Here is a 24,651-nt window from a genome sequence, read left to right as displayed (position 1 = left end):
CGATTGGCCATGGCATTCGGCTGATGCTTGCACTGTTATTGAATTATGCAAGTCTTTTTTAGAACATATGCATTCACTCCAATCCACTCAAACCAGGGACCGGCATTCGCTTCAAAAGCATATCGAGATACTATGGCTTTCCTGGGTATAGAGGTGCATTCTTCTTCTACTGATTGAACCGAGGTCAATTCCATTGTGGAGAGCATGAACAGTGACTTAAAGCATTCCTTAACAACTAGAGCATTAGGCGCAGGACGTAGCTGGATCCATCACCCACATGCGGTACAAGAAGACATTTACAATACCCCTTAAAAATCTCTGGGTGGATGGACCCCATAAGAGGTCCATTTTAGCATTAAAATGTGCAGTCCAGACATTGTGGAGGCAGCTACACCCTTTGACATAAACATCTGTGACAACCAATCCAGGTGAGGAGGTGTGCCTCTGCAGAAATCGATGAGAAACCAGAACCTTCCAGCTGAATTTCACAAGTCGGTGAGAAGGTAGTGGTAAACAAAGAGTTTGGCCCACCATCCTAAGCAACGGTGCCAGTCCATTGCCATTAAAGGTACAAGAACTGTAATCTTGCCAAGGCTTCCTGGTTCTAAAGACAATTGCTTTCTCTCCATTTGTCACACCAAGTTACATCATGTGGCTAATTCTAAACAGTAGACCATGAGGAGTCCTTGGTAGCTCCATAACTCCAATCTTTACAATAAACAAAATTCCTCTGCAGCTAGAGAGCACCACCAACGTTGTTTCTCCCCTAGCTGGGGGAGTGGAGAATGAGCTTCAGTAACTTCCAAATCACGCTACAGCTTCTAGCCACATGACTGAAGTGAGTACTGTACTTTCTTCTGCTTCTACTACAGCTGATGCCATTTCTATTAATCCCCCTCTTTTGATTTTTCCTGTCACTGTTAAAAAAAACGTCTTCTGGGTATTATGTGGGTCCAGATGACTTTTCTTCTGACTCTTCTGATAGTTCCTTGGCTTTGCTATTTCTATAGATTGTATTGGTGAATGTTTTCTTTTTGCTTATTAATGGCCATTACCTTCCAAAACACTCTGCCACAGAACTGTTTGACGAGGTGTTGACACCTCATTCATCTTCAAATAAGCTAAAATAAGTCTTGTCCCTAGTGAACATTTCAGCCGTTCCAGTAATTGATAGAATTGTTTGGTAGAAAAAACCTTAAGATATATTCGGGCCTACAGACATTATGCAGGTATCTTCTGTATTTAGGGTTTCTATGGGTGATGTAATTTGACCTGATGATTAAGCTGGTATAATTCTGTTTTTGAGTCAGAGGATCTATACTTAAATTCTGCTAGTTATGGTTAAATGTCCCCTTACCTTCATTATGGCCATCACTTTTTGCATATGGCTAGTGTTCGAAACATACTTTTTAATTAAATGATATTGCCCCACTCCCCCAGAAGAGAGCTAAAAAACATATAGAGATAAATTCACATTTTTTTCTGGATATGATGCCTCCGATCCACAATTATATTATTTCAAGCTAGTCCTTACACCAACAAAGAAACATATGCTTACACATACTTAGCTAATTTGCATCCCAATTAGCTGTTAAAGGCTAGGATTATTGGAAGGATAACATTGACATGAAATCCATTTAGGGTATCAAAGCTTGGCAAGTTCAGGATATGGACACCTTGTTCTAAACCACTCTAATTCCAACCAAATGGTTTTTCTCAATTATACAGTTCAGCAGACCATGGGTCTAAAACAGGTACAAATTTAAGATATGAATGCACCAAAAGGTCCCTCAATTTCTCGATATGACAATCGGCAACATTTGACAAATTATCCGGAATTAACAAAATAGTATTTTGCAAAATGGTACATTAAACTCTACACTTTCAGGTCATCAGGAGTGGTTATTGTGTCCCTGTTAGAAATAAGGGCCTCTAGTTGACAGATGAAGGTCCCTTTGTCCAAGTATGGACCCTTTTTCCTAGTCAGGGTAAGGGAGTTACACCCCTAAAATAACCCTTGCTCAACCCTTTGGTAGCTTGGCACAAGCAGTCAGGCTTATCTCAGAGGCAGTGTGCAAAGTATTTGCACATAACCAATAGTAATCCACTAGCAACAATAGAAACTGACACCACACCAGTTTAGAAAAGTATTCAATACTTTTATCTATCAAAAACAAGACCAAAATGATAAATATCCAAAAGGCAGTTGCTTAAAAATATGCACTTTGCAACAATACAAAATATAAAAATGGAGTTCCTTGAAGTCTGTAGCTCTGTCCGGTGCTAAAGCAGTACTGAAAACAGGATCCAATAGTTCTGCCTGACCGCGACGGTTGGGGGTGTCAGCGGACTCGTAACAGTACCTTTTGTGTTGCGAGCGACACATTGGTGTGGGCCAGTCAGGGCAACCATTGCGGTTGCAATGCGAAATGTCACGGTGCGGCGTGCGGTACCCTCAAGTCACAGTGCAGTCTGCGGCTCGGTAACGGTCGTACAGTGGTGTAGGTGAGACCAGGGCTGTGGTGCGGAGTGAAGGCAGTGCTTGTTGCAATCCTGACAGATCGCAGTGCAGGCGACAGAGCCAGTTGCAGGGAGCTGGCATTGGTAAGTCTGGACTGTGGTGTGGGACGGTGCGGTGCATCATGAGATTTACAAGCCATGCTCCCAAGCCACGATGCGGTCACAGAATTCGCGGGCAGTGTGCAACGACAGTGTTGGTAAGACCAGGATAGCAAAGTGAAACGAGGTGGTACGGAGTGCAGTGTCCACAGGTCATGGTGCAAGCAGCGACTCGGTGGTGGCGGAGATGGTGGTGGTTGTGGTGCGAGATGCAGGCAGTGCTGGTGACAGACTCGGTGTTGGAGTCTGCTGCTTTCTCCCCCTCTGTGGCAACTGAAACCATGGTTCCAGAAGGGGTACCCAGAGGTCGGTTAAGTCTTTGTGGTCACTGAGACTTCTGAAGAGGAGGCAAGCTCAGTATCAAGCAATTGGAGATACTCCGCACACGCAAAGAAAGTTCAGTCCAGTCCTTTCATTGCCCAAGGCAGAAGCAGCAACTGCAGGCCAACCCATTAGAGCAACCACACAGCAAAGGGGCAGTACTTTCCTAGCAGTTCTTCCAGCCCTTCTTCTTGGCAGGTTTCTTGATTCCAGTGAGTTCTAAAGTTCTGAGGTTTGGGCCCCAATATTTATAGTCGATTTCCCTTTGTTCCCTCAGGCAGAGAGACTCTGGGCTCAGTCCAAACTAGTTCCGTCCTCTCTGGCCCAGCTTCCCAGCAGGAGGTGGAGGCAGCGTTGTGTGAGGCAGACCAGGCCAATTCAGGTGCAAGAAAATCTCCTCCCACTTCTCTAAATGTGGCTCGGGTCTATTCAGCCCAGCTCTGACTCATCCAGGAAAGGCAAGAAACACCTCAACCCACAGAGTGGCTGTATACAGTGAATGCACATCCCCAGCTCCTGTCGCTGCAAAGCCAGACAGTCAAGCCACAAAACCAGCAGCGGCACACATGGATGGCTAAGCAAGAAAACTCCAACTTTCTAATAATGGCATTTTCAAACACAGACCATGAAAATCATCTTTACTAAAAGATGCATTGTTACATTCTAAGTCCAGGCATAACAAACTTAATTTCCCTATCTTGTCCTAATAGAAGATATGCTTATAAAGTGTTATAAGCAACCTCCCATTCTATCCTATGGGACAGGTAGCCTTGCCGAGGTGCGAAACGAATTACACTGTAATTCACGACCAGGACATGTCATACACACCAGTACATGTCCTACCTTTAACATACATGACACCCTGCCCACAGGGGTACCTTGGGCCTACCTAAGGGGTGACTTACATGGAAGAAAAGGGAGGATTAGGACCTGGCAAGTAATGCACTTGCCAGGTAGACATGGCTGTTACAAACGATGCGCAGACACTCCAGTGGCATGTCTGAGAACCTTTTTCAGGGCTGCTTGTGTGGGTGGCACAATCAGTGTTGCAGGCCTACTAGCAGCATTTAATTTACAGGCCCAGGCACTCTCAGTGCACTTTACTAGGGCCTTACTAGTGAACCAAATATTCCAATCATGGAAACACCAATCCATAACACAATTTACAACAGGAGCACTTGCACTTTAGCACTGAACAGCAGTGAGAAAGTGTGCAGAGACATGAAACCAGCAAAAACAGTAAAAAACGGGAGGTTAGAAAGCAAAAAGCCAGGGGAAACACATCAAAAGATGCCAGGTCTAACAGTTCAGGAGACACAAAAAGTTGCTATGCTTGTTTTCTTTATTTCTACACTGGGGTTTGAGGTAAGGAGACCGAACTCCTGCTATTCCCACTCTCAGCATTCAGGTATTGTTACCACCTATTCAGTGGGGAAATTGTGCCAACAATGAATGGGATATTCCACACTGTCTGCAGTAAAACATTATCTTCTCCTCCTATTGGAAAACATGGACCTATCTGATTTCTTGTTGCTGCATTCCAAAAGATTTATTTATGCCAAATATAAGGAAATTTAGAAATTATCACAAATGGATGCTGTTGCATGTTTGAGACAAATTGATCCAGATAATTTGGATAAAGTGCTCGCTAATGTTGATAATAGTATTAATATATTGTCTTCACAACTTTACAATTAGAATGCCATTGTGTCATCTGTTTCTGATATCATGCAAAGTGACGTGTCTTCATTGTATCATGGGCAAAGTCAGTTTAGAGCTATCATTTAGTTAAGCTGGACACTTCAAATTCTTAAGAATGGGCAAGTCCTTCAGCGTTACCTTAATTCTTTACAGCTATTCTTACATTTTTATTTCCATTAATTCCCTGTTGAAATGTGTGGGCTCCTCTTGAGCAGCCTTTCGGCATGTGTGTTCTGATCCTGTCTGATCGATTGAAGAATTTTGAGAAAGAGGATGAATCAAATTGGCCTGACGAACTCCTTATAGGGGATGAAACGTGTTTGCTGGTTTTTTTTTAAGTGTGATGAAATTGGATACTTAATAAAAAGAAATGTATGGAAAAAGACACCAACGTCTGGAAATTAATTGAAAAATGAAATATAGAAAGTAATTGAAAACCAAAGAATGATTACAGATCCATGCAATTTAAATTGGAAACTTCAGTGTGAACAAGGAAATTAGGTTGCCCTCCTAATATTGTGAAAATATCGCAATAGACACATGATTGATCAGTGAATGCTGAAAGGTTTTGAGACACAGACGCAGCTAGGAAAAAGAAGAGGAAAACGTATGCATACCAGAGTCGCCATGCCCAACATTGGGTATTGGTTAAACAGAAACAAAGATGGCAAACAGACACTCCTTTTGCCACTGATCCTTTAGAGGTTGTGGCTTGCAAGGGACAAATGGTGAGAGCACATCGTCCTGGACAATCCATCACTCCAGACACATCACATTTTAAACACCTACCGGTATACCTGTCAACTACTGAAACCACTTGTGAGGCGACTGTTCCAACAGGTTTGGCTAAAGCGTCTGAGCCTATGTCTCCCCCCCCACAGCCCCAGGGACCACCACCTCCCTGGGGCTAAGTTGTATGTTGGAGGGGGGTCATGCTGTCCCCCTCATGGAGGCATACATGGCCCTGGGGATGCCATCCCCAGGGCTGTCCTGCTATGTCCCGGTGTGCACACCCCGGGACATTGCCTACAGGCTCCCCCCATGGTCCCCAACAAAAGTGACTGCGTGTCCTGGTGGGCCAAGGGCACTCAGAACGGAGTCTGTGCCCTTGAGATTGGGTCCCCAGGACCAAATTTAGACCAGGGAGGGGGCGCAATCCCCCAGCCCATCTCTTAATGACTGGATCCCAGGGGACTGTGTCTCTGGGGCTGATATTGGCCTAGGGAGGGAGCCAAACAGCCCCCTCCCCTATATTTAAAAACAAATTAAAGAAAAGGCTGGGTCCACCACCAATCAATAAGGCCTGACCCCGGCAGTTGTGGTCCATCGACTCAAAATTGGTCCAGGGAAGGGGGTGGCCACGTGGCCTCAATTTCCTAATAAAACAAAAAACTAAGCACAAAAAATACCACCTGGAGATGTTGCTGGAAGCTCTGCTCCTTTCGCTACCACTCTGCAAAGGGCCTCCTGGTGCACTACTGGTTGGGGTATGAAGTTACCTTTGCTGCTAATGGTCCTTGGAGGCCAGGAAACCCTCCTGTTATGTCCAGTAAGTCCCACACAGTTGAATTGCTGAGAGGTCCTTTGAGGCCACGCCCCCTTTTTCCATTAGTGTGCAAATGCGCCTTCTGGTGCACTACTGGTGCATGATGTTTACTTTACTCCTGAGGGTCCTTGGGGGAAAACTATCCCGCCTGTTACTCCAGTAGGTCCCACACAGATGGATTGCTAGAAGGTTGTTGTAGGCCATGCCCCCTTCCTCCACCACTCTGCACATGCACCTCCTGGCGCACTACTGGTTGGGTGAAGAAGTCCACTTAAATCCTTAGGCCCCAGGAGGCAAGGGAATGTCATACCCCCATCAGAAGTGCACCAAGAGGTGTGTTTGCAGAGTGGTGAAGAAAGGTGGTGCAGCCTCAATCACCTCTCAGCAATCCCACTGTGTGGGACTTACTGGAGGTAACATGAGGTCTTGTTGGCCCCTGAGGACCCTTAGCAGCCAAGGGGATTTCATCCCCCAACGAGTGGCACACCAGGAGGCCCAATTGCAGAGTGGTGGAGTAAGGGGGTAGGGCCTGCTGGGTCGTGTCAGTAGCATTTTCTTTTTTGTTTAAATTATAAAGGAAGGAAAGTCATTTTTCATAAAACATCGGAAAGGGGCCCTGGGTACCCTATCCCCTTGGGCTTGGTCACAATACTGGGTGCCCTAGTCCCACCCAGGGTACCCAGTCATTTTTGAAGGAACCGCAGTGGGAGCCTGAAGGCCCCATGACCCCTGATGGCTCCCTAAATCCTGCAGGAGCCAGCATAGGCTTTTGGACAGAGGGAGCTGCTGAACATGCAGTTCTGCTCTGCTTTGTGCAAGTGAGAGCATTTTATAGTGCTTCCACTAAGCCATAGCAAGCCACAATGTCCCGGTGGAGGGCACCCCGGGACATTGCAGGATTTGGCCTGGGGGGTGGTGGTGGTGTTCTGGGTCAATATTGGCTCCAGGATATAGGCGGCAGCACTCCATTTTTTTATTTAACCCTCAGGAGGTGGTGGTCCCTGGGGCTGTGGGGAAGGAGCATGGCCCCCCACATTCTTCCTGGTTAAAGCCCCGGGTAGGTGGCAGTCCCCAAGGCTAAGGAGGTCTGCACACTTTTCAAATTTAAACTCCCAGGGAGGTGGTGTCCCCAAGGCTGCTGGAGGGTAGCACGCCCCCCTAAACTCAATATAAAGGCTGAAAGGGGTCCGCATGACCCCCCACATTTTTTAAATGAAAGCCCCAAATAGGTGATGGCCTCAGTGCTGCAGGGGAGTACTTGAGACCCCCAGCATTCTTTTAGCATCAAATCCTAGGGAGGTGGCAGTTCCCAGGGCGTCCAGGAGGCTCCCCAATTATAATTAAAAAATGTGCCCGGGAGGTGGTGGTCCCTAGGCCAATATTCAGCCACAGGAAAGGGAGCCTCTGCACCCCCCTCCATTTTTAAAGAAATCCCCAAAGGCCCTGGCCCATCCACAGGGAGGATAATGAACAAAGTGGGGGAGCCCAATCTTCTTTTTTTCATTTTTGGCCGTGTCCGCAGTTCCTGCCAAACATTTTTTTGTAATGCTTTTTAGTGGACTGTAGGGTTAGGGGGTCAGGGTGTTTTTACCCTACCCACTTTTCAATCATTTTACACTTTTTATGGGACTCAGATCAACTGAGTCCCAAGATGGCTGCCAATACATCCTGGTTCAAACGTTGGCAGCCAATCAAATTTCAGTAGCATATCAGTTGGATTTTGGGCTAATAGATATCTTTAATTTTTAAACCTAAAAGTTTCAGAAACTAGTTAACGAATTTACACCAAATTAAAAAAAACACGCTTTCTGGACCAACATATAGCTCTCTGCGATTCAAAAAAATTGAAAAATCCCCTATAGACATAACATGGGAAAAACACATTTTGGAACGCCCCCCTTTTTACCCGGTCTCCTCTTGACAGATCACCTCGAAACTTTCAACATAGCTGCTGAAGCAAAAATTGGATTTTTTTTCAATTCCATGAAGATTCGTCAAGCGGCGCCAAAGATATTGGTAAAACAAAAAACACTTTTCATATGGAAACTTTGGACCTTACTATAATTACCTACTGGTGCCTACTGGTGCCTGCCAGTAGGATATATAGCCACAATGAATGCACTAATCACTGTGGACCTTTTTATAAATGATGGCGAGTTTGCGGCACCCACTCTGGGTTAATACTGGCAACTACTAAAACCACAAGTCCCATACTGCATAGGCGCTACCAAGCGGATCGTGACTACTTAAGACACGTGAGCAGGAGACTGTGAGGCAAGCCGGAAATGAACCGCAATCGGCCACAACACCCAAGAAGAAGGAGCGGACAGCTATGAAACGCGTCGGTGAAAGGCTGTTAATCACGGATGAAATGCTACCTTCAAAAAAGCAATAAAGGATGCGTGCATACCTGCTGTTGTGGAGTGCTTCTTTGCTGCAGAGCATCTTGGAACACAAAAATAACGCGACGGCTTCGGTCGCGAAAGGAGCACCGCCCAGCTAATTAGGAAGGAGTTTTGGAGGAGTGGGACTTTTTCAGCAGGAACCTTTCCAGTTGTAAAGACGGCGCAGCAGCGCTTTACACTATGAAGGCAGCAGATCATACCGGGGCACACTGGAGTGCCTTAAAGCCACAATGAATGCACTAATCACTGTGGACCTTTTTATAAATGATGGCGAGTTTGCGGCACCCACTGTGGGTTAATACTGGCAACTACTAAAACCACAAGTCCCATACTGCATAGGAGCTACCAAGCGGATCGTGACTACTTAAGACACGTGAGCAGGAGACTGTGAGGCAAGCCGGAAATGAACCGCAATCGGCCACAACACCCAAGAAGAAGGAGCGGACAGCTCTGAAACGCGTCGGTGAAAGGCTGTTAATCACGGATGAAATGCTACCTTCAAAAAAGCAATAAAGGATGCGTGCATACCTGCTGTTGTGGAGTGCTTCTTTGCTGCAGAGCATCTTGGAACACACACACATATATATATATATATATATATATATATATATATATATATATATATATATATATATATATATATATATATATATATATATATATATATATATATATATATATATATATATATATATATATATATATAAATGTATATATAACGGTAGGAGCTCTCTTGGCAGGTGAACATATAGTGCATCTCCTACACTACAGCCGCTTCAAGGACCCAAAGAAATAGCCTCGGATTAGGGTGGCGGTCCCCTTATATATATATATATATATATATATATATATATATATATATATATATATTAACTCTGGGTGTAGTTGACATAGTCGCGCTACGTGAAGCTATGCAAAGATGTTCTTGCACTGCGTGAGCTACGTGTAGCTTCGTGAGCATGCGTAGTTGGTTGTCGCGATGCGTTTTTCTTGTTCGGGAGCGCGTTGTGCGTGTTCGGAGCGCTGTCTGCGTGCTCGGGGATAGTATCTTGCAAACTTACCATTGCGGTCGCCTATGGGCGCGGCCATCTAGTTTTTCAATTGTCCCGCCCGCTCACAATGTCTTATATCTTGTTCCGGGTCGCGTATAGCATGTTCGCAATGCGCATGTCATGTTCGGGAACGCGATTTACTTGTTTGCGGCGATTACTGTGTGCTCACAGGGAAATATAGCGCAAACTTACTCACGCGGTCCCGATGGGCGCAGCTATCTTGTTTTTCACTCTATGCTATGGTTCTATGCCTAGTTTTCTATCCTTAGTTTTTTACACTGTTTTTCTGGCTTTTTTTATTTATCATCTATCTCTCTCTGTCCCTAAGTTAATATTTTGCATTATATTTCAACTTTTACTGTGTTTTTTTACTTTTCTACTGTTTTATATTAATTCTTTCCTTAAGCTCCTACTTCTTCCCCCTAACTTTATTTTTTCCTTCTAACTTTTCTTTTCCGCCTCCTACACACCCCAGAACCATGGCGAAGGGTAGCAGCAGCACTAGCATTGGCTCCAAGGGCAAGGTGTCTACGCCCAAGAGCCACCTGCCTTGCGGCAGAATGCACCCTGCAGGGGTGCAGGCCTGGCAGCTTTTTGGCAAGGCGGAGGTGGCCGCTCTTGTTTTTTTTATCCAGCGCCACCTCCCCTTGACCTTGGCAGCAGGCGGCAGACCAGGCTCCGGGTACCCTACACAGGAGCGTCACCGTCGGTGGGCAAAGGTGCGCTGGGCAGTGTTTCGCTGCTCAGGGGTCTGGCGCATCCATAACCAGCTGGCCCACCAGTGGTCAGACATTCTGGACTGGGAGCAGGACCTGTTGGTCGTGGGACTTGGTGAGTAGCTAATATATTAATATATAGTAGTATAAGTATTGTGTATAATTTTTTGACGAATACGAAGATTACTGTTGCTTTCATTTACATTGCAGTTAAATTACCTTTCAAAATCTTCTGTGATTGTAGGACACAGGTGCTCGGCGCTACACTTACTTGTTTGCAACTTTGCGCTAGCTTGGGACGATTAATGTAAGAGTTTACTTTAGAGAACTGAAGTTAGGTAATGCTATTGCTAGAGCGAATCGTGTCCTTCCATTGTCCTCCTGTGAAATAGTGGTGGATGGATACTAGGTTTAGTTAGTATTAGTTCAAAAAAATGTTACAGTCTGCGTGACGCCTCCTCTGTCACTGAGTGCTGCTTACCCCAGTCCTCCATAGAACCTTTTGTAGTTTATTTAGTGAGTGGTAGGCTTAGCAGTGTCAGTCAGTAGCAGAACAACATCAGACGCAACCAACCAACAATTTGGTGTATGCACACATTTATGCATGTGTCCTCCATCTCATCTATGCATTTTTGAAGGCAAAATAAATGGAAATGCAGACTTTACTGAACAATTGGCCCATCTGGAATAGGTGGTCTAGGCTTTGTTAGTATTCTGGAATCAGAATGTTTATGGAACATTGGATTAGTGTTCATGAATAAGTACACAGTCTGTGAATACTGCAAGCCAGTAGTCGATCTGATTAGATAGGTCAATTTTATTGCAATTGTTGTTACCTAAAATGAGCTTTTAAAAAAAAATGATTTATTTGTTCACAGCGCTCATTAATGATTGTCTCTTTCTTTATTATATCGTACATGATCAGCAACACCCAGGGGCAAGACGACGGAGTCCGAGTCGGCAGGACAACCACCAGAGGACCGCTGATCTACCGAGGGCCCTGCTGCTGGCCCCAGTAAGTCCTCCAGTGGTTAATATTATCAATTATATTTCCCTAACTTTTACTGCACCTTATTTTTTCCGAACTATTCATTATGGTTCCACTTCCTAATTCTATTTTTTATAAAAGCTTCTTTGACCTTGACTATCTGTTTCCAAATTCTGGTCAACAAGAGAATCACCTTCCGTCTCCTCACCCACGCACACAAAGCCCTACACAACCAAGGCCCAGGATACCTCAACAGCCGCCTCAACTTCTACGCCCCCACACGCCAGCTTCGATCGACCGGCCACGCCCTCGCCTCCGTCCCCCGCATCCGAAGAGCCACCACGGGAGAAAGATCCTTCTCCTACCTGGCCGCCAAGACTTGGAACTCCCTCCCGACCCACCTCTGCCTGACCCAGGACCACCTTGCCTTCAGGAAGCAGCTCAAGACCTGGCTGTTCGAGCAGTAGCGGACCCCCCTTCCCCTAGCGCCTTGAGACCCTCCGGGTGAGTAGTGCGCTATATAAATGCTTTGATTGATTGATTGATTGATTGATTGATTGGTCATCCCTGCCTCTAAGTTCCTTCTAACTGCCTCTGTTATGACTCTCTGTATTACTACTATTAGTCTGTCTGTAGCTAAGCTTGACCAGTTGGCCACTTTTTATTTAAGTTTTTCTTTTGAATAAAACTCAGATTGACCAATAGTTCTAGCCACTGGGTCCTGTCCTTTGGGTTGTCCTCTTTAATCTTGATGCTTTGACAATTTCCACCAACCAATTGCCTAACCAGATATTTGACTAGTATTTTTGTTAGGCTAGTACATACTATTACTGTTGTGGGGGTTCTGCACAGCCACATACAGAAAATAGGATGTTGGTGATGGAAGGTTGAACCTTAATCACTCCTCAGTCAGAACCCACAATCCCCTGATCGACGAGCTATAGTGTCTCATTAGACCTCAACTCCCACACGAAGATACCCAATGATTACACAACCCAGAACATAACACCCTTTCACTCACTCACTCACTCGTGTAAGTCCACCCCACCACACCAAATACCACAGAGTCTATGTGTAAGTTCAAAATGTTTATTTATTTTCAAATAACAAGCTCTGTACGTTGTTGTATGAAATTACTATAGCCAGCTCCAACAGCAAAATGCATAAGATTAAAACAGTAAACATTTGTTACAAGTGCATGATAGAAGGCAAAAGATCTGTGTGAATTCTGGGAGACCCCTCACTGTAGAACATAGAAATACTGTTTACATGCATCATAAGCTCTGCAAATCTCTGGTTTGTAGAAGGGAATCTTCCGCCTAATATGAGAAAAATGGTGCACGTTAGACAGTATTATGCAATTATTCAAGCATTTTGCAGTCATGCCACAAAGTGTAACATGTTATGGCTTAGCAATATGGACTAACTGAACTCCATGAAAAAAGTGGCTTATTTTTCGACCTCTTGTACACAACACTCATGTGGCCTCAAAGGTGTCTTACTGCACAACAAGCTGTGAGGGAACATGCGCAAAAGAGTAGACATGAATCTAAAATGGTTACATGGCTCAGGCTAAATTTCCAAAGAGTAGAGTAGGACTAAAGATGACCCTAGGGACCATAACACTACTAATATCTACTGACTCTACTCTAGTACCCGATTTGGACTAGTGATGATGTATGTTGTACATGTTGATGTTGTACTATTAACTGTTTTTTCAATCTTCCTAGTGAAAACAAATAGGGGGAGGTGTACAGGCATCTAAAAATGTGTAATTTTTTTTCTTGGCACACTACCAGTACCAACCACCATTGGTGCCTTTCCAGAAGGGGCAGGAGCTAGGGCACCTGCATGAGCTACAGGAGGGGAACCAGCAGCAGTGGCGGACAGTGGTAAGTTATATTCATTACTTATTGGCATTTTACTACAAGCTGGAAGGGTGTTGACTTCACTCACTGTACTGTGAGACTTTAAGTATGAAGTTGTGGTGAACATTATACACCGGTTGAATAAGACACCCTTTACTTAGCATTAGCAATGCATTAGCAATAGCATTACCAGCGTGAGTTGAGTAACCTATGGCTTCTTCTATCTGACTCAGCTGTGAAAGTTTTATGGAGAAGACTAAAAGTCAGATCAGATGACCTTGATGGATGTGTTGAACAAAAAGGGAAAGAAGGGTTTAAGGAGGAAGGACAGGCGAGATGTGATATGACTGACAGAGAAGGATATGTTGGAATAGGTGGCTGATAGGAATCAGATCAGATGCATGGGTTGTTGAAGGATGGCTTGATTGTGAAAGAAGATGCCTGCCTGGGTGGGCGACACAGTATGGGTGGATACTAGATAGATAGCAAGAAGAATCATCACCCGGGCTTATGGGTCAAACTCAAAGCCAAGGCAAGCAAGCAAGGAGTGGACCCATGGGTGGTTGTTAGTGAAACCAACTAAGGTTGATGCAATGCGTGCAACAAAATTTGTTTTATTTATTTATATGTTTACTTACCAGTAATTGTCCGCAATCCATAGTTTACCACCCGCGAGCACTCCCACCACTGACCGCTACTGTACTGACCTTATGTCGTCGTTCCATATATAAGCAATGATCATTGGATCAGATATATAATATTAATCTGCCTTTTTGTAGTATCCAGGGCAGAGTGAAAGTGAATTGAGCAATTACCCTTCATGTAACAGAGAGAGTATGGCCAGTGCCACCCGTAATAGAAAAATACGAGCTTCCCCACCTGCAGACAGTAGTAAATAAAAGTAACGGGAGTCTGCATTATGACTCGTATGTTTGTTTTGGGTGCAAGCCTAGCTGACTGAGCTGGCATGCCGGCTACAACAAGGTTATGTAATTTAGCTAAACTAGAGATAAGAAAAAATTGCTGTTCTGTGCACTGGAGTCCATACTAGTGCTAGTATAATTCCTGAAAAACTCCTACAAATGTTAGAGGCCGATGAAATGGGGAGGATAGATACTTACCACAAATGTTATGTATTGCGCTTGCTAGTGCTACTGTGCCACTATGTGTTGAATTAATTTTGTGTTACTGTTTTGCTAAGACTATTGGTTACAATTCTTTTCTTTCTTGATATAGATCATCCTTCCCATCAAAAACCATCCCAGAAGGAGTTGGCAGCCAGGGCCTGGCGCCGGAAACTGGAGGCCACCTGCCAAGAGTACCGTCCGCTGGTGGCTCAGGCGGAGGAGAAGGAGGCGGAGGCGGCAGTAGCTGCAGCCTCCTCCAATGCCCCAGGTCCCAGCCAGGCCCTGCCTCCAGTGGTATGGTGCCGCGGCCAGGCAGCTGCCCACCGCCGCACATTTGCAAGGAGGTGCCACTTCTAATGCCGAATGAACTGGAGGGTGTGTGTTGAATTTGACTCTGTGGCTGTGCAGTACCACTACCTACTTCTGCTGAGGTGGTGCTTGTGCTGGATGTAGGACGCTGCCGGCCCTTTGCTAATGTAAATATGGAAGCTGGAGGTCGTGTTGGTGTTACCTGTGTTGGAGGTATGCGTGCTACATCCCTAGTCAAAGCCATTCTGGATAGAGTAATAATGTTGGTCTCCATGTCCTTGGGGCTGGGAGTGATGTTCCTGATGACTGGCTCATCATCATTATCCTGCTGTTCTACATCGACCTTCATAAGTCTAAGGCTTTCTGGAACCTTCCTTTTCCCTAGCCTGGGCTTGGGATGTGTCTCCCTCTCATGCTCAGGTTGTTGTGGCTCCCAAGTGAGATCTAGATCATCAGAAGGGGAGCTTGGCAAATAACTCAATGGACTAACCCTCCTTTTCCTTGCTGGGGATTTGGAAGACAATGGATCTACTGAATAAGTGGCTTCCTCTTCTTCTTACTCTGCATGAGGCTCAATTTCCTGAACTGCCCCTACTTCAGGAGGACCAACAACTACTATTGCAGGCGGTGGTTGCGGCTGTTGTTGTTCACCACTTATCTGCTGTGTTCCTTCCTGTGTTGATTGTGTACTACTTTGAGATAGGTCATGCTCAGCATCTCTGCTTTCTACCATTAGGCTGGCTACCTCTTCCACACTCATCTGCTTGGGCCTGGGTTGGTGGGTTGGGCTCACTGATGTGGATGTGCTGCCCCCAGCTTGCCCCCGGACACCGCTGCTGCAGACGTAATTTTTGGTTTCCTAAAAAAGGTGTTGGGGGAACACCAGACTTAAGGGTCACTTCCTTCTTCTGTTCCTTCTTCTCAGCAACTTTCTTGGAGGACCTGGTACCTGCTTTCTTTGGGCCCATCTTCTTCAGATGTCAGCAGCACTCAGTTGCACAAGTTTCAGAGATGTCTGGTCAGGTCACACCACACGTCACGTCGCGTACAACAGCAGGACGCCTGTCTGGCAGTACAACGGGCGATGATGACAGACACCTCCTCCTCAGTATTTTGAGCACCTAAAAGCAAAAAAGCCAGAAGAACATCAGTCAAACGTGGAATTTGTTTTGCTTTAATTTTAATTATTACTAGTGTACTGTGTACATTCAGGAAGAGTAAGAATAGCAAAGAACCAAAATACAAATGTAGTGGAACCTGTGAGGCCTTAATTTGTGTATCATGTGGGATGGATGCAGCATCAGGGCCCTGCAGTTGGCAATTGGGATAGAAGCAGTAAGAAAAGAGGAACAATGGAAAGGCACGCAGGCCTATGAGGCAAAAACAGCACACTACTAAAACTACCACCCCAAATGGCCCCCAGCCACATGGTCACTCATTACAGGCACAAGGGCAAGGCCTAGAAAACAATGAACTCAAGTATGCCGATATCACTATATGGCCAGGCAAAGGATTCCTGTTACACAGCACAGCTTTAATGCAAAAAAGAAAATCTGCATGGCTGAAAAGGTTGGAAAGTCACACAACAACACATACACATGCAACAAAGGCATTTATTTAACACACACCCAAAAAGTTAACTACATCCCAAAAACCACTTTTTGGAATTAAATCCAATGCCATCCATGCCCTAAATTATGTTTAAATTCAACAGACAACATAGAAACAGTTGCTTCAATCATCCCTGATGAGTACTTCTGGGAGTCTGGGCCTACTGGCAGACTAGGCCACAAGTTTGGAGGCCTATGGCAATAGCAAAATGCTTGGCTTCACAAAATGGCCGCCACCCACACGGTCAGCCCACCCACAATAACAAGAAAGTACATACAAATGACCGGAACAGGAAGTTGGAGTCTCTGGGGAACTTCCTTCCTCTTTTTAAAAACAATTTTTTAAAAATGACTCCATGCTCCAAAAACTACAGCCAAATGACAAACTGGAGATTTTGTTTAGCAAAATGAACAAAATCATAATTTTCGAGGTTTTATGCCGCTCGGGAGATATTGTTTGCCAGATTGCAAATTCGCCCTGTTCGGCATCGCGATCTGTACAAAAAGTCGTTATCGCATGCGCAAACACGCAGATTAAGCACGCAAAGAAGACAAAAATTGTAAGTCCGCGTTGTGTTGCAATTCAATCCAATGCCATCCATGATGTTAAACTTGAAATTCAACAGACACCACAGAAACATGGCTGGACCCATGGGTACCTCTGGGCCTACTGGCTGAAATTTCAAAGAAATACAACTAGGCCCCTACTGAAAGTACAGGCTACCCACAACAATAATTTTTAAAAAAATGATTGAAAACCCAGAAAACTGTAGGTAAAAAAAACCCAATCAAACAAACATGTACACCAATTCTCCAACTTACTTGTAAAATAAAATCTGAAATCCAAAAGACCTCAATAAATCCAATCCAATGATATGATGCATCAGACATACACAAAAAGTGATCCTTCCAGCTCCAAATCCAAATGAAAGTAAACAGCACATTGACAAAGCACTGGGAGGAGCCTGCTGGACAGGAACAGGAAGTTGGAGACTCAGGGGCACTTCTTTCCTCTTGAAAAAAAGAGTAGAAAAAAACGACTCCTTGCACAAAAGACTACAGCCAAATCACAATCTAAGGAGTTTTTCCTGAGCAAAATGATCATTTTCGAGAAGGTTTTTCTTTGCCAGATTGTAGTTTCTGCATGTTCGGGAGCGCAATGTTTCCAACACTGCCGCCGGAAGGAAGATAGCTCATCCGAATGACGTGTTCGCATTCACACAGTCTCGCCGGATCATGCGGGCGGATTCCAAACCTCGTGGCGCACGCGAACGGATAGAAAATCGAGTCGGCAAACGCAGAATCACGCTAAGTCGTTACAGTGCCCGCCAAAATGCATATTGAGCGTGTGAGGAAGAAAAACCACTACGCTACGCTGTACATTGCGTAGTATTCGGCAATTTCACGCTCTACGTGAACCTCGAAGTTGCCGAAACTTCGAAAACTCCGCGGTCGCCAGTAGGTAGTTGTGGTTAGGACCTATTATTCATAGGAAATCCGCAACATTCTATTTGGAATAACTTTGGTGCCAGTTGACGAATCTTCGCAAAATTTTCAAAACTGGTGGGGCGCTCTGGTCTGCTCATATCCTAAATGTCTTGGGGTGATTCGTCAAGCGGGGTCCGAGAAAAAAGAGGGGTCTCAAAACATGTTTTCCCCATGCAATTTCCATTAAGAACCTTTAATCGCAGCTACAGCCCGAATTGCTGAACGGAATTACACCAAATTTGGCAAAGAGGTAGCCCTTGGTTCAGAGTCATGCCTTTTGGTTAAATGGTGTAAATCTGTTTAGTAGTTTCTGAGAAAATCAAAAGTAAAACCATAGTGATATCTATGGCCGCGAAGAATCCACGCATCCTATGCGCACCCTGCACGCACCCTTCCGATCACGAGCTGCATGCTAATTGGCTGTTAACACTCCAAACCAGGAAATGTTAGCAGCCATTTGGTGCCTTGGTAGAATTGAGGCTAAAGAAATCAGCTCAACAAGTGTGCAAAACGTATAAAGGGGGCAGTGTAGAAATACCCTGACCCTCCAGACCTGCTCTGGGTTCCAAACTGCAAAATGCGTGCAGGGTGCCCGGATCCTGCCGTAAAAAAATAAAAATAAAACGAAGCGCAGGCTCCTGTGCTTCTTTAATAATTAGCTCCCGGGGGGCCAAATCCCGGAGGGGAAAATATTAAATTTGATGGGGGGCCTATAGACGCCCCCCAGCCCCGGGGACCGCCAGCCCCCGGGGCTACAAAATAAATGGGTGTGGGGCTCAAAGGCCACCCCCCCAGAAAAATACATGAGTGTGGGGCTCAAAGGCCCCCCAGTCCTGGGGTCCGCTAGCCCCAGGGCTATCAAAAATGCGTGGGGTGGCTTAAAGGCCCATCCAAGCCCTGGGGACCACCACCGCCCAGGGCTTTGTTGGTTGTGGGAGGGGGGCCACGTGGCCCCCCTTCTGGAGCCATTGAGGGCCCTGGGGACGCTACCCCCAAGGGCCAGCTCCTGCAGTGTCCCGGGATACCCACCCCGGGACACTGCTGTTTTCTATGGCAGGGTGGGAGCTGAGGCTCCCGCCCTATCATAGCAAACTTGGTTTGGATTTTTAAAGAGAGAGCAGGGAGACGTGCTCTGTCTTTCAGAATGCAAACCATATTGCTTTTCCACACGGGGAGCTGCATGTCAGCAGCTCCCCATGTGGAAAAGCAATGCTGGCTCCCGAAGGACGTGGGGAGTCAGCTGGGACAGTGGGGGCATTGGGGCTCCCCCCACGGTCCACAATGTTGTATTTAGGCGCCGGGAGATGGGGTCCCCAGGGAGAATAGAAATTAGTGATAGGTGCTAGATATTTTTTTTATGGTCAAATTTGGAGTCGCTCACCCAGCGCAGTGCTCAGCGCGGCTCCCTGGTGTGCACACGCTAGGTGCACGACCGTTATCACGGTGAATGCACGACTGCTATCGCATTGGGTGCACGTCTCCAAGCAACAAAAAAAAGTTATATTTTTCAGATATACATCAAGCTTATGTGTTTAGATCTTGGGTGCCTCAAAAAAGAGCTGTTGTGTTTATTGAGAGATTTTGGTACCTATTAGTAAGTACCTACGTAGAGTCTAAAGTTGATGAGGAAGACTCTGTTACCCTCATCTGTAAAATGTACACCATCTCTCCTATAGATGCCATCCATATTGAAATGCAGATTGTTGTGGTAAATGGACCCCATCTTATAATCTCGGAGAGCAGCAGAAACAGCTTTATTGACATGTTTTCTAACTTTCTCAATCTGTGGACAAAATTGATTGGATCAGTTCCATTTTTGCCTTTGACATATGTGACAATAGACAGAGGCAGTTTGGGGGAAAAGTGACATCAATTCTCCAAAGGTGTCCTTCATAAGCATTTCCAGACCTGCCCCAGTCAAATTACCTAGGTCATTGCCACCACAGTGCACAATTATGAGGTCAGGGTGCTGGAGATGCAAAAAGGATTTAACCAATGGCATCAATTTGTGCCACTTTAAATCTCTCTTTCCAATCCATTTAATGTCTACATTTGGCAAAGCTAGTTCTTTGCCAATGCCTCTATTTTCCAAATACCTTTGGCTCCAGAAAATATAGCTGTGTCCCACAATCCATACTCTAAGCATCTTGAAAGGAGGTCTGGATGCACTCAGAAGGTGTCTGTATGTGAAATGGCAGTTTGAAAACTAAACTCTTTTCTAAAATGTGGATAAGATGCAGTTTTGAAAAAAGGAAAGGAATGATTGGTTGTTTGAGAACATTCTAGACTGAAAAGTAGGGTGCATGTTTCTGTTTTTTAAAAGCATGTTTCTCATTGGTTAACAAAAACTGAAAGAAACATTACATAGCATAAGCTGATATTTCGAAAAGTCAAGCACACTTGCTGTTTGGATTAGCAACATTGTGTGCTGAACTTGTGACCTGTGTGCTCAATGAACTGTTACTATGGAAACAGACAGTAAGCAGATTGGGGTTAGGGTTCACACTTATGTCAATTTGAAAGGGTTGAAATGTGTAACCAATAGAAATGTGTGTTAGCTTTTGAATTAATGTGGGAAGCAATGTGATTTGAAATTTACATATATGTGTGTGCAGAATGAGAGGGAAAGCTTGCGGTTTTTTGGTTTTGCTAAGAGCGGTGCAGTACAGAGATTCTGAATCAGAAAATCTGATGAGTGACTGACATACTTCTTAATCTACAAATCAATTCGAAAGGTGAGTTATTAGTTTGTGAGGGGTTGTATGTGGTGCCTTTGTTTTGAGTAAAAGTAATGTGTTTCTCCTGATGGAATGTGAAAAAAGATGCCTGCCTGGGTGGGCGACACAGTATGGGTGGATACTAGATAGATAGCAAGAAGAATCATCAGCCGGGCTTATGGGTCAAACTCAAAGTCAAGGCAAGCAAGGAAGGAGTGGACCCATGCGTGGTTGTTGGTGAAACCAACTAAGATTGATGCAGTGCGTGCAACAAAATTTGTTTTATTTATGTATATGTTTACTTACCAGTAATTGTGCGCAATCCATAGTTTACCACCCGCGAGCACTCCCACCACTGACCGCTACTGTACTGACCTTATGTCGTCCTTCCATATATAAGCAATGATCATTGGATCAGATATATAATATTAATCTGCCTTTTTGTAGTAGCCAGGGCAGAGAGAAAGTGAACTGAGCAATTGCCCTTCATGTAACAGAGAGAGTATGGCCAGTGCCACCCGTAATAGAAAAATACGAGCTTCCCCACCTGCAGACGGTAGTAAATAAAAATAACGGGAGTCTGCTTTATGACTCGTATGTTTGTCTTGGGTACAAGCCTAGCTGACTGAGCTGGCATGCCAGCTACAACAAGGTTATGTAATTTAGCTAAACTAGAGATAAGAAAAAGACTGTTGTTCTGTGCACTGGAGTCCCTTGTAGTGCTAGCATAATTCCTAAAAAACTCCAACAAATGTTAGAGGCCGATGAAATGGGGAGGATAGATACTTACCACAAATGTTATGTACTGCACTTGCTAGTGCTACTGTGTCACTATGTGTTAAATTAATTTTGTGTTACTGTTTTGCTAAGAGTATTGGTTACAATTCTTTTTCTTTCTTGATATAGATCATCCTTCCCATGAAAAACCATCGCCGAAGGAGTTGGCAGCCAGGGCCCGGCGCCGGAAACTGGAGGCCACCTGCCAAGAGTACCGTCCGCTGGTGGCTCAGGCGGAGGAGGAGAAGGAGGTGGAGGCGGCAGTAGCTGCAGCTTCCTCCAATGCCCCGGGGCCCAGCCAGGCCCTGCCTCCAGTGATATGGTGCCGCAGCCAGGCAGCTGCCCACCACCGCACATTTGCAAGGTGGTGCCACTTCTAATGCCGGATGAACTGGAGGGTGTGTGTTGAATTTGACTCTGTGGCTGTGTAGTACCACTACCTACTTCTGCTGAGGTGGTGCTTGTGCTGGATGTAGGACGCTGCCGGCCCTTTGCTAATGTAAATATGGAAGCTGGAGGTCGTGTTGGTGTTACCTGTGTTGGAGGTATGCGTTCTACATCCCTAGTCGAAGCCATTCTGGATAGGGTAATAATCTTGGTCTCCATGTCCTCGGGGCTGGGAGTGATGTTCCTGATGACTGGCTCGTCATCATTGTCCTGCTGTTCTACAACGACCTTCATAAGTCTAAGGCTTTCTGGAACCTTCCTTTTTCCTAGCCTGGGCTTGGGATGTGTCTCCCTCTCATGCTCAGGTTGTTGCGGCTCCCAAATGAGATCTAGATCATCAGAAGGGGAGCTTGGCAAAGAACTCAATGGACTAACCCTCCTTTTCCTTGCTGGAGATTTGGAAGACAATGGATCTCCTGAATAAGTGGCTTCCTCTTCTTCTTACTCTGCATGAGGCTCAATTTCCTGAACTGCCCCTACTTCAGGAGGAGCAACAACTACTATTGCAGACGGTGGTTGCTGCTGTTGTTGTTCACCACTTATCTGCTGTGTTCCCTCCTGCGTTGATTGTGTACTACTTTGAGATAGGTCATGCTCAGCATCTCTGCTTTCCACCATTAGGCTGGCTACCTCTTCCACACTCATCTGCTTGGGCCTGGGTTGGTGGGTTGGGCTCACTGATGCGGAGGTGCTGCCCCCAGCTTGCCCCCCGGACACCGCTGCTGCAGACGTAATTTTTGGTTTCCCAAAAAAGGTGTTGTGGGGAACACCAGACTTAAGGGTCACTTCCTTCTTCTGTTCCTTCTTCTCAGCAACTTTCTTGGTCTTGAAGGACCTGGTACCTGCTTTCTTTGGGCCCATCTTCTTCAGATGTCAGCAGCACTCAGTTGCACAAGTGTCAGAGATGTCTGGTCAGGTCACACCACACGTCACGTCGCGTACAACAGCAGGACGCCTGTCTGGCAGTACAACGGGCGATGATGACAGACACCTCCTCCTCAGTATTTTGTGCACCTAAAAGCAAAAAAGCCTGAAGAACATCAGTCAAACGTGGAATTTGTTTTGCTTTAATTTTAATTACTACTAGTGTACTGTGTACATTCAGGAAGAGTAAGAATACAAAGAACCAAAATACAAATGTAGTGGAACCTGTGTTCCCTTAATTTGTGTATCATGCGGGATGGATGCAGCATCAGGACCCTGCAGCTGGCAATTGGGATAGAAGCAGTAAGAAAAGAGGAACAATGGAAAGGCACACAGGCCTATGTGGCAAAAACAGCACACTACTAAAACTACCACCACAAAATGGTCCCCAGCCACATGGTCACCCATTACAGGCACAAGGGCAAGGCCCAGAAAACAATGAACTCAAGTAGGCCTATATCACTATGTGGCCAGGCAAAGGATTCCTGTTACACAGCACAGCTTTAATGCAAAAAAGAAAATCTGCATGGCTGAAAAGGTTGGAAAGTCACACAACAACACATACACATGCAACAAAGGCATTTATTTAACACACACCCAAAAACTTAACTACATCCCAAAAACCACTTTTTGGAATTAAATCCAATGCCATCCATGCCCTAAATTATGTTTAAATTCAACAGACAACATAAAAACAGTTGCTTCAAGCACCCCTGATGAGTACCTCTGGGAGTCTGGGCCTACTGGCAGACTAGGCCACAGAGGCCTATGGCAATAGCAAAATGCTTGGCTTCACAAAATGGCCGCCACCCACACGGTCAGCCCACCCACAATAACAAGAAAGTACATACAAATGACAGGAACAGGAAGTTGGAGTCTCTGGGGAACTTCCTTCCTCTTTTAAAATTATTTTTTTTTTTTTAAATGACTCCATGCTCCAAAAACTACAGCCAAATGACAAACTGGGCATTTTTTTTAGCAAAATGAACAAAATCATAATTTTCGAGGTTTTATGCAGCTCGAGAGATATTGTTTGCCGGATTGCAAATTCGGCGTGTTCGGCATCGCGAACTTTACAAAAAGTCGTTATCGCATGTGCGAACACGCAGATTAAGCACGCAAAGAAGACAAAAACTGTAAGTCCGCGTTGTGTTGCAATTCAATCCAATGCCATCCATGACGTTAAACTTGAAATTCAACAGACACCACAGAAACATGGCTGGATCCATGGGTACCTCTGGGCCTACTGGCTGAAATTTCAAAGAAATACAACTAGGCCCCTACTGAAAGTACAGGCCACCCACAACAATAATTTTAAAAAAATGATTGAAAACCCAGAAAACTGTAGGTAAAAAAAACCCAATCAAACAAACATGTACACCAATTCTCCAACTTACTTGTAAAAAAAAATCTCAAATCCAAAAGTCCTCAATAAATCCAATCCAATGATATGATGCATCAGACATACACAAAAAGTGATCCTTCCAGCTCCAAATCCAAATGAAAGTGAACAGCACATGGACAAAGCACTGGGAGGAGCCTGCAGGACAGGAACAGGAAGTTGGAGACTCAGGGGCACTTCCTTCCTCTTGAAAAAAAGAGTAGAAAAAAAGGACTCCTTGCACAAAAGACTACAGCCAAATCACAATCCAAGGAGTTTTTCTGAGCAACATGATCATTTTCGAGAAGGTTTTTCTTTGCCAGATTGTAGTTTCTGCATGTTCGGGAGCTCAATGTTTCCAACACTGCCGCCGGAAGGAAGATAGCGCGTCCGAATGACGTGTTCGCATTCACAAAATCTCGCCGGATCATGCGGGTGGATTCCAAACCTCGTGGCGCACGCAAACGGATAGAAAATCGAGTCAGCAAACGCAGAATCACGCTAAGTCGTTACCGTGCCTGCGAGAATGCATATTGAGCGTGCGAGGAAGAAAAACAACTACGCTACGCTGTAGATTGCATAGTATTCAGCAATTTCGCGCTCTACGTGAACCTCAAAGTTGCCGAAACTTCGGAAACTCCGCGGTCGCCAGTAG

Source organism: Lissotriton helveticus, chromosome 7, assembly GCF_964261635.1.
Source record: "Lissotriton helveticus chromosome 7, aLisHel1.1, whole genome shotgun sequence".
NCBI lineage: Eukaryota > Metazoa > Chordata > Amphibia > Caudata > Salamandridae > Lissotriton > Lissotriton helveticus.
Note: the sequence above shows the minus strand (reverse complement) of the source record.